At 41.6% G+C, this 18,660-nt stretch overlaps 1 pseudogene; it reads right to left on the bottom strand.

Moving 5' to 3' along the window:
* Nucleotides 1-1,506: 1,506 nt before the first annotated feature.
* LOC109088483 lies at nt 1,507-7,592 on the bottom strand (annotated as a pseudogene).
* Nucleotides 7,593-18,660: the final 11,068 nt, after the last annotated feature.

The raw sequence follows: 18,660 nt of genomic DNA, 5'->3' as shown, positions 1-18,660 counted from the left end.
CATCATTTTGGATATGAATAAATGCCAGGTCATGCATAGAATATCTTTTCTCTTTGAATTTAAATATAGAATTTTTTTTTCACACTGGCCCTTGAAAACCTTTATGTGAACACACTTGCCTGAAAGAAAGTGTGGGGGACGAATTTATGTTTTATAAAAAGTGGGGAAGGACACATCCCCCATATCCCCCATTATTCTACGCTCATGCATCCATATAACCCCCACCCCAAATCGCATTAAGTCTTTTATATATATATTTCACCTTACCAGTGTAAAAATTGGTGTGCCTGCTAATTTTTTTCTATCTTAGCATCCTGGCCTCTTTAAAATTACCCTGTTTACAGACTAAGGCATGGTGTATTTTTCTTTATCACCATCCCAGTTACTCCACAAAATAACAAGTAAAATAAGTACAAAAAAAATACAATACAAAAAATGGGGAAAAAAAATCTATATTTTTTTGTAATTCTATTTTTCTGTTATTGTCAGTAAGCAAATGTGACAGTAATAAAGATTTTAAGGACGACAGGCTGGCAAACTAATTGGCTATTTATTAATGGTCTGAGGTTTTAGAAACAAGCAGTCTGCAAAGGTTTTGATAGTACTGTGTATATAAAATATACATAAATTCTATGTTACGGAAAGTATAAAAGACAAGAATGTATTACTATTTTAAATGACAAGAGGAATAAAGCCTCATTTAATAGATCCCTCTATATCACAAACTGACACAGTTTAGTATGCTGGATTTTTATATTACCTTTGAAAGCTACACAGGACAGAGTAACCAACACCATGATACAATTACTTGAGTTTTTAAATGAGTAAAAACTGGTTAATGACTATTTAGAATTACATTTATAAGCTTTCATACCTCAAGGAATGGCAATTTCAAAAAGATCTGCTAAAAAATCAGAAAAGCGAAAGATGACATTGTCTTCTACTTAGCATTAGTGCAATTGTACTACATCAGGATTAAATTAATTGTGAGTAGAAGTTTAAGGTTTATTAACTTCAGAAAGTACTATATGAAAACTAACAGCTGTTATCTAACTCTGCAAATCAACATTCCAGTCAGAGCACTTTCTGTTCACTGGGTTTTCATGATGTTTCTGTTTTTTCTATTATTTTTGATTGGTTTAACAGTGCTCGTTTGACAACAATGTTGGAGAATCCATGCACCTGAGTGAGCTGAGGACAGTCAGAATGATGCCAGAGAAGTTTCTGTGGGCCATGACACATGGGAATAAACTTTCTGTCAGGCACACTGTGGAATGCCCTGCAATGTCACTGTGAAAAGAAAGAAAAAAAAAGAAAAGAAAACATAATTGTAAAATTTGTTGTTTTTGATTAAGCAACACTTTAGCAACAGATACTGAGCTTCTTCTACCATTATGTTCAGCAATCATAATTTATATAATTATTTAAAAACCTAAAAATAGAATAATGCAAAAAATAGTTCATTATTTTTGGTAAGCAGAAATAATATACATTTTACCCACCAGTTCACAGCCTCTGGCATGTTGCCTTAAGCACCAGCAGAAAGCTGAATACAGAGATGCCCAGGACGCTAAGGCAGTGGATTCTGGAAAGTGATTTTGACTGGCACTTCTTGACCTAAGACAGCATCAGATAAGTGAGGCCAGGAAGAACCGCATACAAGACGCAATTTAGCACTAAAATAATTTAACCCGATAAAAAAGATTAAGCGGTTGAACTGTAATTTTGAACCCACAGCGATAACAAGATCTGCGTATGCAGTTCAAGCTGTACTGCGGCCAGAACCCGCTTCAACCCCACGCAACCAAAGAGGTTGAGCATCAGTGAGGTGTGATCAACCAGGTTCCTTATACTCATCATAACTCAGGGACCATTCCAGAGGTCTGCCTATTATAGAAAAAAATGACAAACACTGAATGAATACTCATGCTTCCGGGATTACAAGTCTCTTTACCCAGAAGCGCATTATACCAACTTTGTGGTCTCATCTATTGCAACTCTTTATTAATTTCTCACATTCAACTTTATCATTTAAATCTTTATGATTTTCTCACATTCAGAGGCCTTGAGCTCGATGCATGTCTGGTCTCTCTTTCAGGAAGGTCTTCCTCAACTCCGGTGTAGTACGTGGCTGCAGCCTGTCTGTAGAGGGTGGACGCTACGAGGTGAGCTGCATTTGTTTTTTAGATTGATGTCAAACCCCGGCATCCTTGGGCCCACACATAGTCCATCCTCTTTCAGGCTGACTTCACAGACAACATCCTCCGCACAGGGCAGTTGGGTATGTGCATCTTCTCAAGCCATGACGAAGGGCCATTTCCAAAGCAGTTGGTCTTCTCAGAAGAACCTGATCATTGAAAATTGAAGGAATTTTTAGAGAAGGTATTAATCCCAGAGGGACATCCAAACTTTCATCATTTTTCATAAGGCACCATGGTTCAAAAATGTATAGGGTCTGCAGGCAGAGATTTTAAAGTGCCAATGCATGTGGTTTTTACCAAAGTGGTGTTTGGTAGAGTGGGTGATGTCTACCGTTCTCTGAGCAGATAGCCTTGGGTATGATTCAGTGACCTAGCTAATCTTTCTCAATATGAACAACACACAAAGTCCCATCACACTCCGCTGCAGTACACCTTAATCATTGTTCACCTAGAGCAACAACAGAATCATGTCCTATGTCTGTATGATTGCTGTATGTAATTGTATGCAATGGTAAATTAAAGGAAAAACGCACTTCTGCAAAAAGGAAGGGCACATCTGCTTCCGGAAGACCTGCCCGCTCGGACCAGCAACCAAGGTGGGGCGCCGCAGCGAAAGAAGCCCTGGCCGGTCAGCTGAGGGGTTGGAATCAACACCTGCCAACCTCCAAAACCAGATGGCAGATCTGACCGAGTTCATCCAGGCCTCATTCCACACATGGTAGTTCCTACATGGAAGAGAGAAGAAAGAAATAGAACACTTCATGGACTTCAAGGGAACTCTGGTGACATTAAATGGTAATGAACTTACCAGATTGGATCATGGTTTTATGTGATCGATCAGCTGAAATTCCTCATCCAAATAGACATCAGTTGTCAAATAAACATCAGTGTCATGAGCAGAACAGAAGTTTGAAACTGGACGAGCAGGAATACCCAAACACCTCAACACTACAAGAAAGAGAAGAATATAAGTTAATTACATCTACAATCACTTTCTCAAAACTTTTTCTTCTTTTTCACTCTATAGGAACTCTTAGTGTGTTGGTGACTCCAGCAAAAGGCCAAGCTCTTGTCCATATCTACTGGTATCCTCCAACATTGGTATACTGTTTTAGGATGGCACTGCTGGGTGCACCAGGATGTAGGAGCGATTCCATCCATAGTGGTGTGACCCGTACCACCACAACCACAGTTTTTGCTGGCAATAACCCGTTATGGAGAGACAAAATGAAAATATTATAGAAATACTGCATTTAAAAAGAGAACAAATCTGACATTGTGTTAGGCTTTCCCAAATGAAATCAGGGTGTTTATAAAAAGGAAATGAAGACTCACCATGTCAGAAACCACTCTGGAAATGTTAATGGGGCTTCCCCACCCTGAGCAAGGTGTACAGCTCTTCTCCAACACAAACATACACGCAGACAAGATTCCCTTCTCATACTAAGAATCAGATCAGAGAGGAAGAAAATCAGATATTGTGAAACAACCCCTTCATGCTATCCTGTGCACTTGTTCTGTGGAATTATATCTCAGGTATGGGAAGGTTAGGAAAAAACAGAAACCATAGTGGTGCCTCTGTCTCTGACATATCATAAACATGTAGATACTGTTGAACTTTTGTGTTATATTAATGAAAGTTTGGCTCTTACTTGACCAAAGTTCCATGTTTGCAGCCAATCTGCTGCTTAGTTCCATAGTAGATTTTGCCCTGTCCATTTCCAGCCATATCAGCTCTCTCCGCCTCATCACTCAGGTACCACACAGTCATCTGATAAAGAAAAAATTGGACTTTAAAATAATATTCAGGTTCATGTTTATGTTTAAAGTGGGCATGAAACACGTACCTTTACACCAGGGGTTGAACAGCATGTAAATATCATTTTCAGGACATAGGGTAAAGTGAAATCTGCCTCCTTGACAGTGTGTCACGACACTGAGCTGGGATCGTCCAACGCAAGCATCGAACGATGTGCAACACATGTTGGATTCGGTTTGGCTTCGTTCGATGATCTTTGCCCCCCAGCAGTCTCTCTTGAATTCTTCCACAATTGGAACAATCACATAAGTGCCCTCCCGGATGGATGGGATATGACCTGTTAAACAAGAGTTGAAACAAGTGCTGGGTTCAGCTCCTCACATGTGTCCTCCCCACTAGTAGATACAGTATATCCTCTATTGTCGGATCATTTAAAAAACTAACCTAGTTTGAGCTCCAGGTGAAGCTTGTCACAACTGGATTGAAAGGACGGCAAAGATCAACCCACATGTTTTAAACACGTCCCTGCGGACGATGAATGATCATCAAGGAAACAAAGAGTGTGATGCTCAAGACGATTCTGTCCAGTCCTGCATTGAGAAGGTCAACTTTACTCACCGAGAACAGCATCTGAAAGAGATAAAAGCAGAAAACAGGTAATTAGTTATTAAACAAATCATTCATTGAGTTCATTACTCATTCATTATGAGTAAGAATAACACATTTCCCATCATTAACTGCAGGACAAAATAAAGAAAATGCAAAGACTCTTACTCTTTTGCTCCACAGACTTGTGTGCTTGTGAAGTCATCCGCATATTTCTTGACGACGACTTCCCTTTTCTCATTATCATGGCATTGAGTGACAAAACTGCAAGGATTGGCGTATGAAGTAGCACAAGGAGTAGCATAAGGAGTAGCATATGGAGTAGCAATGGAGTAGCATTAGAGTAGCCATGGAGTAGCACATGGAGTAGCATATGGAGTAGCATGTAGAGTAGCATATGGAGTAGCATATGGAGTAGCATATGAAGTAGCATATGGAGTAGTGCAAGGGTTAACATATGGGTAAGGATAAGGGATAGTGCATGAGTTAACGCAAGGGTTGGGGTGAACCGGTCTGTAGCATGCTGCTTTTCTGTTTGCCGACTCCTGCAGTCTCATGGCTGGGAACGGCCCAAAGGTGCAGGGTTTTATATGGGTTGTATACAAAGGCATGTGGTCCAACGATGTGGCAGAGGTTTTATAGGGTTGTATACAAAAGGCATGTGGGCATAAAAGAAGAATTGAGAGACATGAGTGTGATCTGTAATTTGGTCAGTAAATGATTAATAATTCATAAATAAGGTCTCTTTGTTCTTAGAAAACAGATCTCCAGTTTTTTTGAGCTGAAATTACTAGACAGCCAAAACATACTAACCTGTGAACGTTAGCTGTTCCAAAAATTAAGGGCCCAAAATTTTTAACTAATAAACTATCCCAAACATAACAAATACAATTGTTTTTAACCAAACTGTTGATCCCAAAAAGCCTATGAATTCTAGATGTCTTCTAAGAAAATAATAATAAGTTTCAAAAATGGGCGGGGATGATTACTTACATGGATTTTGTCCTTGTCTGTTCAAAGAAACTGAACCGAAACTTTACGTGCTGAGCAAGTGAACAGTTATCCTGCTTTTAACCAGCTTGTCCGCTCGTTCGTGTTTTGTCTCTACAGCAACAGGTTTTTTATACTACATCTCCATCTCCACCCCATCCACAGCTCATATTTGAAATGTGAATAATTGTCCTCTTTTGATATTAAGGGTTTTTAGTCCTTATTCATTTTTAAAGGTCTCTTTTAGTGAATTAACATCTTATTTAATGGGTTTTTGAACGTTTTTAAGTTTATTTTTTCAGACTAATATCTATACCAGAGAATAGACTTTTACAAACGAGTGTGATACTGTCTATGCGGTACACCAAGATATTGACAACAGTAATAAACTATAGTGTGTATATATATATATATATATATATATTATATATATATATTATATATTCTTAATGTGTATGTTGAATTATACTTATTGCTGTATATATTAACATTCTTTCAGAGATTGAGATATCAGAACTTCTATAAGCAAAGTATGTCTATATATTTTTTAATGACCTGTTGTTAATCTTGTTATATTAGAGAGCAGTGAGCAGCACAATGATTTATGCATTTTTATTCCCAAAACAGAAAATAATTTTCCTTTTTCATACCATTGAGGAATTAACTCTGGGTTTAACAAAGAGTTGATAAGACCCTTTTAAGGCAAAATTAGCTCCGATACATACAGTAATGTGCTTTTTTTATATTCAATTAAATTTCATATAGGTATAACAGTATATGGCCGTATAGTCCATTACTCTTCCTTTTTATTCTCATGTTGTCAAACAAGGATGACTCTTTGATATATTACTGTTAGTCAGTTTAAATAGAATACCAAAAATTGAAAACGAGAAAATGAGTAGGGAAAAATTTTCACGCAAGAGAATTTATGAAAAATTTACTGGTTTTACTTTTCATGGGTTTTAATCTTTATTACTTTTTTCCTTTTTCCTGACAGAAGATAAGATTTGTTCACTTTCTGAACGGGACTCAAAGGTCCGAGTCAGTAAAATGATCCGAAACTTTCCCCTCACTAAGCGTTTCCATTACCCTTCAAACACTGCGCAAATTTAATTGAAAATCCACCAAAAGGAAAACTGTACATTTTTGCAAATCCCCAGATATTGCAAAAAATTGTACGCTTTCATGAAGTGGTTTTTCAGGCTATTTGAGAAAACAATATTTCGCAAAACTGTGTCGTGCCCCCCATTAGTGAGTTATTAGGGAAGGCTAACCTGAGTTCTTTTAAAATTCTAATTTTAACTCAAATGTCTATTATTCTAATAAGGGGCATGTTTATCAGGTGCTGGTTTTTCCAAATAACCCACAGTAGTAAATTGGGAAATTAAATAATAACTCAACAAACATTTAAACAAAATCAATAAAAACCTTTTATTGAATAAAAATAAAATAATAAACATAAATAATGGGTAAACAAACAAGAAGATTGGCAGTGTAACTCTTATTTAATATAAAATGTGACTCTCCCACAGTTCACGTTGCCGGCCTGAATCAAAGTTTGAGGTTTTTTTGTAGCCGAAAACACCTGTGGAGCAAAATGAATGAGCTCACCACATGTGTGTTGCACAACACCAGCGTCCCCACCGATCGCATGCGCTTTTCACAGTCCCGATGCAGCTCTCATGAGCACACAATGGCCCACACTATAATCCGGTCCGTTTAGTCAACCAAAAGCCAGTCCCTCGTCCCCGCACAGCACATGCACCAGCTGTCAGCAGCCACTCCCAAAACTCCAAACTGTCCGTAAAAACTGAATTGAACGTTTCTTCAACACCATTCAGTGTTGGGAATAAAAATTTCGTTTATTAGGATTAGTCACCCTAAACTATCAGATTTTTACCCAGAAATATTTATTCACATATCACTGTTTATAAACACATCATATCAATCATTCCCATGCTGTCTGTCCGCTGTTTGTCTCTTCCATCTTCCTCTTACCTCTCTCCAGCAATCTCCCGTATCTCCAAGTCTCCCATCGTGTGCGTTGTTTTCCACTACCTCCAGCGTCTTTGTTCTCCAACCCATCATCACCTCTAACCTCCAGCACCATTACCCCACTGTGCACTACCTTTTTTCCCCCTGGGTTGTGCCTCAAAAACCGTGTTCTCCTTTATTACGCCCCTTTCCGTCCTTGCTTACCCGGAAAAGAAGACGGACCCCAAAACCGTCGGGACAAGCATGAGCCCCCGGACCCATTCCCGGACCCTGTACGCTTTGCGGGCGCACACTCACTACTCTTCTGGCACCCCCTCACCTGCGAACCCCTTCCCCTGACAAACCAACACTTCCTCACCTGCTGTGCACGCCAGTCCATGGCCAAGCCACGCCCTTCTCTGGTCGCGGAGGATTGCAGCGGATCCTGCTCCTGTTTCCCGGAGAAAGCACCGCAAATTATACCCCACCCGAACGATTAAAGGGCCTTCCCCCCGATACCAACTCCAGGTAAAGCGCTTCATGTGCCGATCTATTTGGGGCACCAAATAATCCTTATCCATCTATTCTAGCTTCAACGACCATTTCCCCAGAAGTTTTTGGCCGACCCCTGGGGGTTTCTTCTATTTTGGGGAGAGCTTTATTTTTTAAAAAGGAAATGTCAGTCATGAATAGCCCCTTAGTTCAGGACTCTTGCGGCCACTACAGATGGAGGCAAGCCTTGCTGACCCCTTTCCGCAGGGGTTGGAAACCCCGATGCGGGTTTCATCTCGCTGATACAAAGGGTCCCATCGGCTCAACCCTTCTTCACGTCAATCCTTTGCCACTCGTATCAGTCGTGCCTCGAAGAGACAAGGGCCCGGGATATTCCAACCTCCACCTGCCGTTTCCCGAGACCGTCAGCTCCAAACCAGCTAGTAAGCCCATGCTCGTTGACTCACTGCTGCTACCTGCTGCTTTAATGGCAAAGACGGCTGGCCCCAGAATTCTGCCTCTACGTGCACATCACAGCAAGATGTATTCATCACAGTGTTTTGGGCCCCAAAACCCTCCAAACCGGGCTACTTCATAAAGGATGAATCCACTGCTGGTTCTGGAGGAATCCACCGCGGGAAAAAATCCTAGGGTGCCCGTGGTTTGAGCGCACAACCCAGTTTTTCCCCCGTGAAAGACGGGTAAGTCCTGAGTGGGGCGAATCCTGTTTCTAGGGCTGTCTCACTGGATTCCCTGTTCCAGCCAAACTCTCCCCAGAACCTCTACCCGTCTGTACCACATCCATCGAGAGCCCTGTTGAAAAACAATCTTTTAACATTCCACCCTGTTATGCCCCCTTCAGTGACGTGTTCTGCCCCAAATGGGCCTCCAAGCTGCCTCCACACCGGCCATGGGATTGTGCCATCGATCTGCTTCTGGGTGATCCAGTGCCTAAAGGAAGATCTATCCCCTTTCCATCCCGGAAGAGAAGGCCCATGGAGGACTACAATCAGAGGAGGCGCTGGCGCAGATTACATCCGTCCCATACCTCCCCTGCTGCTTCAAGCTTTTTCCAGTGGAAAAGAAGGACGAAGGCTTGCAGCCCTGCATTGATTACTGTGCCCTCAACAATATCACAGTCAAATTCCGCTATCCTCTTCCTTCCGTCCCAGCTGCCCTGGAACATCTCCGTGGTGCCATTGTCTTCACCAAGTTGGACCTCTGCAGCGCTTACAACCTCATCCGGATACGTGAGGGGGATGAGTGGAAGACAGCTTTTATCACCCCTACTGGGCCACTATGAATACATGGTGATGCCGTATGGACTAGTCAACGCCACCTCCGTATTCCAGGACTTCATCATGAGGTGCTCCGGGTTCCCCCCACAAGTGTTGTTCTCGTCTACATTGATGACTCCTCATATACCTCCCGGAGCTTGCGAACATCGTCGCCACGTGCGGGGGGTCCTGCAATGCTGAGGGCTTTCCACCTCACCTCAACCGAGAAATTCTCCTTCCATCAGCCCTCATGCAGTTCCTTGGGGATAACTTGGGCAGCAGTGGGACCATGGACGAGGGGCAAGGTGGGCCGTCAAAGGGAAATGGCCCACTCCTATCACCATCAAAGAAACCCAATGATTCCTCGGCTTTGCTAATTTCTACCGTCGATTCATCCAAACTACAGCTCCATCCCAACCCACTTACCAGTCTCCTCCGTAATAAGCCCCAGTCTCTGTCCTGGACCCCTGCCACCATGGAAGCTTTCAACTCTCTCAAAGAGCTTCACTACTGCTCCACTCCTGTGACAGTCCTGCCCAAATCTGCCCTTCATTTGTCGAAGTCGACGCTTCCACCACCGGAGTAGGACGTCCTGTTCCCAGCACAAGGAATCCCATCCGCCTCCATCCATCGCCTTATTTTCTCGTAAGTTCAACCCGCGGAGGTCAACTACGACATCGGTAACCGAGAGCTACTGGCCATCAAATTTGCACTGGAGGAGTGGAGGGATGGTGGCCCACCACCAACTTTCCCGGGCCCTACGGGAGGCACGGGTTAAGCCACCTTCGCCCCCTCAGAGCTCTGGGATACCAACCTGGACAGAAGGTCTGGCGTTTAACCTGTGCAGTCCGCCTGTGCCTACCATGCCGCAAGTTTTAGTCCCTTTCCATTGGCCCGTTCACCATCACCGAGCAGGATCAATTCCCGGTCACCCTTCCAACTCCCTTCCACTGAGACCGGATCCCCCCCACTTCCTGGCTCACTCCTCAAACCTTACCACCTTCTGTTTCTCCCTCCACAGAGCCCGGCGTACCCCCAAGCCCCACCTCTCCTCTTGCCCATGGAGCTGCCCACAAAGGTTCATTACATCCTGGTTCCCCGGCGTGGGTGGACCAACTTGAGTTTTCTAGTGGACTGGGAAGGATACGTCCAGAGAACGCTCATGGGTCCCACGCAACGACATCCTGGATCCGAACCTACTAGCCAAACCCTTTCCCCTCCAAACCCCCGAAAAACCGGCTCCAGAGGAAAAGGACGTCCCCACCAGGTCGTCGGGTCCTCGCCCCTCAGGAGTTGGCTGTTGGGGGAGGGGGTAACTGTACAGAAACGCCGGTTCCATCCCAAACATCACAGCGCAACTCCCTCACCTGAGTACTAATCACTCCCACCTGCTCCTCATCCACCGGCAATCATCACTCCCCATAAAAACCACACACACGCATCCGGTCTCCTTTGCAACAAGGTCTAACCTGCATGCTTACTCTAAGGCCTAACCTATCGCTCTGCTTACCTCTTTCCAGCGATCTCCAGTATCTCCAAGTCTCCATCGTGTGCGTGTGTTTCCCCTACCTCCACGTCTTGTGTTCTCCACCAACGGATCCAATCATCACCACTACCTCCAGCACCATTACCTCTGCTTGTGCCTCCATAAACCGTGTTCTCCTGTTATTACAGCATCCTGTCCCCTTTCTTACCGTAACAAAAACAAAGCAAAGAACAAGTGTCTTATCATTTATTATACTACATAAGCATTATACATCACTAGTTGTCCGTGACAAGCGCAAGATCACGCGGGCATAAGTCCTTGTGGAGACGAAAGACGCCATCTTCCAGGTCCCATTGGCCCTCTTTAATTTCAGAATAATAATTTAATATCGATTTATCACGCCGCACTTTCTGATCATTGGTTTCTTCTTCAGCTTTGCCGGTACGGGGTTATAATTCAGCAATATGCCCGCGGATTACCGTAGATTCATGGTTTGTACTGGTCAGCGGGAGAACGGGCAGAACCCGAAAATTCGGCTGCATAACCGGCGGGCGAGGTCTGGATTTAGCGAGCAAATCAGGCCTTAGGCTACTCGCACACCACCACCAAGTGGAGCCTACAAACCTTTATTTTTTTATAAAGTACACATTTTATATCTCAAGAACAATAATAATGTACATTACTTTACAGAACTGGAAAAAATTACAATATTGAAAATAAAATCAATCAATAAATAAATAAAAAATAACCAAATTCACTGATTCAAGTCTGATATTATTATATAACCTGATTTTTCCCCGGGTTGGCACCCTACCCCTCCTAAACAGCCCTGGATGTCCTCATTCGGATCCGTGTACATATAAAGGGAATCAAATTTTTTGGTTTTCCCAATTTAAAACGACCAGGCCTCTATGAATAATAATAGTTAGTGATTGATCTCTAGATTTACCTGGTTTCACCTAAGGTAAGCTTTTTTAATGGTTTTTAATCAGTCTCTTAGATCTAGCATCAGGTACTGGAAGCCAATGTACTGACTGGCTCAGTATTTAATGCTGGGTCCTCTATCTCTCACTACTGCTACCTTACGGGATCTTCACCCTGCCTCTCACAACTGCTTTGAACAAGGTGCATTCCTCCTCTCCCGAATCCCTCATCTGCCGATAACCTAATTTCAGAGAAATCTTGTTTCGCTTTGGTGTGACCACCTTATCTTTGTTCATCCGCGAATCTAATTTGATCGATCCCTCTGCGAATCTCTTTTCTACAATGAGCTTCATTTCTTTCTGGAATGAAAAAAAATCAGAGTCAGAAGAAGAATCAGAGAAATCTGTCAACTTTTTGACCCTACCCGGCGATAGTGCATGTGGACGGATGTCACGCGACTCTACACACACACTTGTTTTGTATACAAGTGTAATAACAGTAATAGTTGGAGTTGTACTATTATGTGCCCTCCAGAAGCTTGCGTTCTGCAAGTGAAGCGGGCGCCTTGTGGTGACATCCCAAAAAGGTTCAAAATCACTCTCACAGACTTTTTCCTGGACTGTGCCCAGCTGGTGGAATGACCTCCCAATCTCAATTCGAACAGCCAAGTCTTTACTCATTTTCAAAAAACATCTAAAGACTCCTTTTTTTACCAGCACTTGACCAACTAATACTTCAACTTACCTTTTCTTGTCTATCCTATTCTTAAAAAAAAAAAGAAAAAAAAAAAAAAACAGCTACGGGTTCTGTGCTAGACTAACTGACACTTGTCATGGCACTTGTATACTGTTGTTGTTCTCTCGTTGGTCTGATTGCTTCTATTATTCTCATTTGTAAGTCGCTTTGGATAAAAAGCTGCCTGGTAAATGATTAAATGTAAATGTAATTTATATTTTAAGTCTATGGTAATTTACAAATTACCTCAAATGCCATACACAGCGGCTTTCCTTTAGGATTGACAGGTTTGAGCACAGGAAATACGGCTTATGCATTCAGCAAATTGATTTTGTGTTGGATTTTGTGTTGGACATTTGAACTCTGTGTCAGTACCTAATGGTTAGAGAATTGGACTTGTAAACCAGAAGGTCGCAGGTTTGGGTCTCATTGCTGGCAGGAGTTGTAGGTGGGTGGGGGAATGAATGAACAGCACTCTCTTCCACCCTCAATACCCATGGTTGAAGTGCCCTTGGGCAAGGCACTGAACCCCACAGTTGCTTCCCGGGCGCTGGATGATATAGCAGCCCAATGCTCCGGTGTGTGGTTCACGGTGTGTTCACTTCTCACTGCTGTGTGTGTGCACTTGGATGGGTTAAATGCAGAGCACCCATTTCCGAGTATGGTTTACCATTCTTGGCAAATGTCACGGAAAAAAAAAAGTGTCATACCGTACCATCGTGTAGCATCACCGCATTGATTATAACGAGTTCTTATAGTCGTAGGTAGTAGACATAGTATTTTGTTGTGTCACGCCATCACTAGGCTTGTGTCCTGTAGACAGGGTGTATTTAACTTTCTTATTTAAGCTACTTTCTTTGTTTAACTATTATTTCTTTGATATTTATTTTTAGTGTTTTGCAGGCTGTGTATTCAAAAATCTGCCACCGCCACAGCCCTACTTAGGATCTATAATCATTGAATCATGATCCTTTCCAAACTACACACCCTACATCCTGTATCGTCATTCACCTCAGGTTCACAATAGGCTGAGGTGGCATCATCCTTGAGATTCCCAACTTAATGCCCAACATCTGTGTAATATTAACACCTCTCTCCTGGACATTACTGCACTAAGCTGCTCTGACATGACAAGCATTCGTCCCCTAAAATATTGGAGATTGGTCTGCTCTGTTGATGCTTGGACATATCAAAGCAAGAACAGTCACAGTTTGGCTGGCTGCCTGGTTGTATCGGAACATCCGATAAGTTTTCCTGATACCACTGTTCAAAAAATACTGTTTTACCTAAGAACCACTATCAAGCAATGCTTTGCAGGGGTGTCCATTAACCTCCAATGGAATCAAGCTAGGAGGACCCCTAACCCTTCTGGATAACAGCAGAAGTCTCAGCTGTCACCAGACTCCTCTTCACAGAGCAGTCAACATTGGCGCCATCCAGCTCCCTGTCCGGCTGCTGATTCTACTGATTTTCAAAGAGTGAATCAGTCTTGTAATCACACATTGTTTTCCAGGTTTTTCTGGGTTTGGACACCTCTGCAAAATGCCCATTTTCCCCCATACAACCGCATAGTAAAACTGTACCTCTGGGGGTTTTTCTGATGTTGTCCGTTTCTCTTGGATCGCACTTTTCAACCTTGAAACTGTGACATCACCTTCGTCATCTACTGTTCCAAAAAAAAACTTTCTGTTGTAACCTCTTTCACCCTTTGTTTCATTAATGCTATCAGCACCATTTCTGCATCCAGAGGTTCTTAACAATGTGTGATTGTTGACAGAGGCTTATTTTCAACACCATCCTGTGCTATATGTGTGGGTTTCCCTTAATCACGAGGTGCAACCATATTCTGGAAGTTTCTTTTCACCACGCAGCCTGTATTAACTCTGACTTTCTCCGCTTGTTTCACATCAACTTTCCTGTTTTTAGGCTTGAATGCATTGTCCAGAGGGAAGTACCTATTTTTTCTTGAACCCTCATATTCCCTCCTCAGAACCTTATGTCCCTTGAACAATTGGAGGAAAGTAGGTGGTTTCTTTCTTCTCCTCTTAAGTGAAGATTAACCAGCTAAGGTACGAAGCGTAGCTCCTCTCAGCACCTGTTTTTAAGCCTGGCTCTGAATCCATGTAGGTAAGGGAAATACCTCCTTGATGCAACCACTTTACCTAACAACTGTTCTAGCTGCCTTAGGAACTCAGGACAATTTCTCAGTGGCTGCTGTTGCATCATAACGAAATTTCAATAGAAGTCTTCGCCGAACTCTGCAGTCCCAAAAGCAGTTTTCAAGAGCTTCTAAAACCTTTGCAGAACTTATCTCATGTCCAGATACAACTTGATGGCTTGGCAAAGAGCCTGGCAGTAGAAACACCGTCTAAGCCGTGGTCTCCATCCCCTGCTCCTGGGAGAGCTACTGTCCTACAGATTTTTAGCTCCCCAAACCCGTATCTGTTTGTGAACTCGATTCTATGCTGCCTGCCCCATCCTGGCCAGTACTGTTTTTGATCTCATCTCACCTTTAAGGCTGGTTGTCCCCGTTCATTCTATTGTTTAATAAACTGCAAATGGATCCTCACTCTGCTGACTCATGACAACAGGTATCTGAAGTTACTGTATATAATATAAAATGTATTTTACACAAAACACCTGCGTTCAGGACAGGGATCTGAACTCTGTTTAAATTATAAGGGATTTGCCGAAACACCTGCGATCGGACAGGTATTGAATTTAACAGTAAGAAAGAATCTGACATGAAACCCCCTGGAAAGGAGAGGTTTTAAGTTACGATAAAAAGGTATTTTACATGAAACCCTGCAATCGTTTCAGATTCTTAAGTTTAACAGTATGAATGTAAACCCTTTCATGAAACCCTGTGATAAGCAGGTATTGATGTTATTGTATAAATAAAAAAAGGTTTTTTAACGAAAACCTGCGATCGGGAAGGGCTCGGTAATGTTTTTTTCCCAAAAGGGGATGACGGGGAAGCAGATTCTCAAATAGGAGCCGCCCGATACACAGTTTTTGAAGCGTTCTGAAACCCCTGGAAAAAAGTGCATCCGTCGTATTTATAAAATACCCAGGGAAATTTATTATGGTTAGGGTGTTTGAGGGGTGGAGCGAAATCTGAGGATGGGGGTGCCAGGAGAGGGGGGGGGCCATGGTTTGACTGTGTTTCAGTATTGGGGGCCCCCAAAGCATTCAAGTTTTATCTGGCCAGTGTGTAGACCCTAAATAAAATTCCCTTTATTTTTGGGGTTTTTTCTTCGGGTTAAAAAAGTGTTTACCCTCGGAATTCTATAACCCAGATTGGCCCTGTTCTGAGGCGCGATGTAGTATTCTGACGAAAGACTTTCATTACCCTTTTTTCCCACCTTGGGGCAATGGTTTTTTAAATTTTGGGAGTCTAGGGGGCCCGGGCTCAAGCCCCCCCCAGGTTTTTTTTCCAAAATATCTTAAATTTTGTTAGAAGGACCGAACGGCGTTTTCGGGTTTTGGGAAAGACATGGAGGTAAAGATTTAAAGACAAAAATTTTTATTTGGGATGGATTTTCCCTTTAAGGTGGGGTCAATATTGGCATATCAATTTGAGCCCCGGGTTCAGAAACCCCCGAAAAATGAACAGGGACGTGCAGAACCTTTGCCTGCCCCGGGAAAGGAGGGGGCATGGCCCAAAAAATCAAAAAACACAGCTTTTTTTCTTCTTCTTCCTTTTTTCTGAGCACTAATTTTTGCAGCAGCACTTCTTCTTTTGTCTGTTTTGATGCCCCCAACCAAATTTTCAACCATTAACCTTGCCCCTCCCCCCCCCCCCAACCATTTTAGTTTTATAGGGGGAAATTTTTAAATGATTTCTAATTGGTCGCTTTGGGGGGGGGGGGGGGGCCCTCACAGTGCCCCAAAAGAGCCGGTTTTACTGTACTGTAGTTTTCCCTTTGGGTGGGCCCTTTTAGATTTGGTTAAAATTTGTGATCTTTTTTTTTGCCCCAAAAAAACCCCCTCCACACGACTAAAAAATTTTGTAAAGCGAAAAAATGGGGTTCCATTGAAGGTTTTCAAAATATTCCTTTTTCAAAAAGCCCGAAATTTTTCTTTTTTTTTTTTTTTTTTTTTTTTTTAATATATGGGTTTTTGCAAATTTCAGTTTTTCCCTTGGGGTGTATTTTTAATTTCCCAATTTTAAAATTTCGCAGTTTGTAGGGTAATGGAAACACAGCTTATTAGTAATGGGAAGTTCAGACATTTTTCTGGGGCTCAAACCTTTTAGTTCCCCTTTAGCAAAAAGAACAAATCTTTTTTCTTCTGTCAGGGAAAAGGAAAAAAAAAAAATTTAAAAAATAAAAAAATGAAAAATTAAAATGGGAATTTTTTTTTATAAATTTTTTGCATGGATTTTTCATACCATTTTCTCTCTTTCCAAATTTTTTTTAGTCATTCTATTTAATAACTTAAATAACAGCCCTAATCAAAAATCATCCTTTTTTCTGACAACAGGGGAAAAAAATTAAGAGTAATGGGCCCCTTTACTATACTGGGCCCCCAAAATTTAAAATAAAATGCCCCATTTTTTGTTGTATCAAGCTATTTTTCCTTAAAAACTCTTATCTAATCTGTTTGGGTTTAACAAAGTTTTAAAATTTCCTTTTAAAGTAGGGAAAAAAAAATTATTTCTGTTTGGTAAAAACATAAATCATTGTGTGCCACGGGTCCCCTTTAAAAAATAACGATTAAAAACGCTCCCTTAGAAATAGATATAAATTTGCTTACAGAAAAGTTTTTTTGGGTAAACTCAAACTCTGGGGAAATGTTACTATATACCAAAAATAAAAATTCAACATACACATTTAAAATATTATGTGGGGATAAAAAACCTATATTTACATAATTTAAAAATAACACTATATTATACCCCAAAAGAATAAACACATTTTATATAATTTTTATTAATAAGGTTTCTTTTTCCCGGGATAGATGTTTAAATCTTAAAAAATTTCTTTAAAGGGTTTAGAACAATTAAACTAAGATGTTTTTTTTTTTCCCTTATCTCTAAAGGGGACCCCTTAAAAACAAAAAGGCTCAAAAACCTTTAAAACTTTAAAAAAGGAAAAATTTTTTCACACCTTTAACTATGAGCTTTTGTGGGGGGAGATGGATGTAGTTAAAAATCCTGTCCCGCTGAGAGACAAACCAGAACGCCCCAACTTTTTTTCAGTTTAAGGGAGAAAATTACTGTTCACTTTTTCTGCGCCCCTCAAGTTTTCGGTTCAGTTTCTCTTGAACAGACAAGGACAAAATCCATGTAAGTAATCATCTCAGACATTGTTTGAAACTTATTATTATTTTCTATTAGAAAAATGACATCTAGAATTCATAGGGTTTTTGGATCAAAAGTTGTTTTGTTTTGTATTAGTTTTTTCTATAGTTAAAAATTTTGGGGCCCGATAATTTTTGGGGAAAAGGCCCCAATGTTGACATGTTTTTTTTTGGAATTTGGGTTTTTTTCTGTCTAGTAATTGCAGCTTTAAAAAAAACGGAGATCTGATTTCCCAAGAAAAAAAGAATCTTTTTTTGGGAAAATTTTTAAACCCTTACTGACCAATTCAGATCCACTCAGGTTTTTCATTTTTTTTCTTTTTTGCCCAGCATGCCTTTTGTAAAACAACCCTACAAAACCTCTGCACCGTTTGGGCCCTTTCCCACCATTAACTGCGGAGGACGGCTTCAGAAAAGCGGGAAAGCACACACCCGGGTTCTCACCAACCCCTTTCGTTTAAACCCTGCACTATCCCTTTTATCCTTACCCTTTAAACCCCTTCACTACTCCTAACTACTCCGGGGCCCAATCCCTGGACTACCCATAGCTACTCCTGTGCTACCCATACTAAATCCCTAGCACTCCAATGGTATTCCTATGCTACTCCAAATTTCTACTCTACTGCACCCCATACTAAACCATAGGGTACTCACATTCTACCCATATGCTACTCCATATTCACTCTACTGCTACCCCCTATGCTAAATTTCCCTTGCACTCTACATGTACTCCCTATGCACTCCTTTTGCCTTTTCTTCATAGCTATCCCTTTCAGTTTTGTCACTCAAACCATTAAATGAGAAAAGGGGAAATCCCTCGTCAAGAAATGCGGGGCTGCACAACCCCAATCTGTGGAGTAGAGAGAAGAGTCTTCTAATTTTTCCCTTTTTTTTTGTCCTGCAGTATATGAT

Source organism: Cyprinus carpio, chromosome A23, assembly GCF_018340385.1.
Source record: "Cyprinus carpio isolate SPL01 chromosome A23, ASM1834038v1, whole genome shotgun sequence".
NCBI lineage: Eukaryota > Metazoa > Chordata > Actinopteri > Cypriniformes > Cyprinidae > Cyprinus > Cyprinus carpio.
Note: the sequence above shows the minus strand (reverse complement) of the source record. Positions and strands in the feature narration are given on the sequence as shown.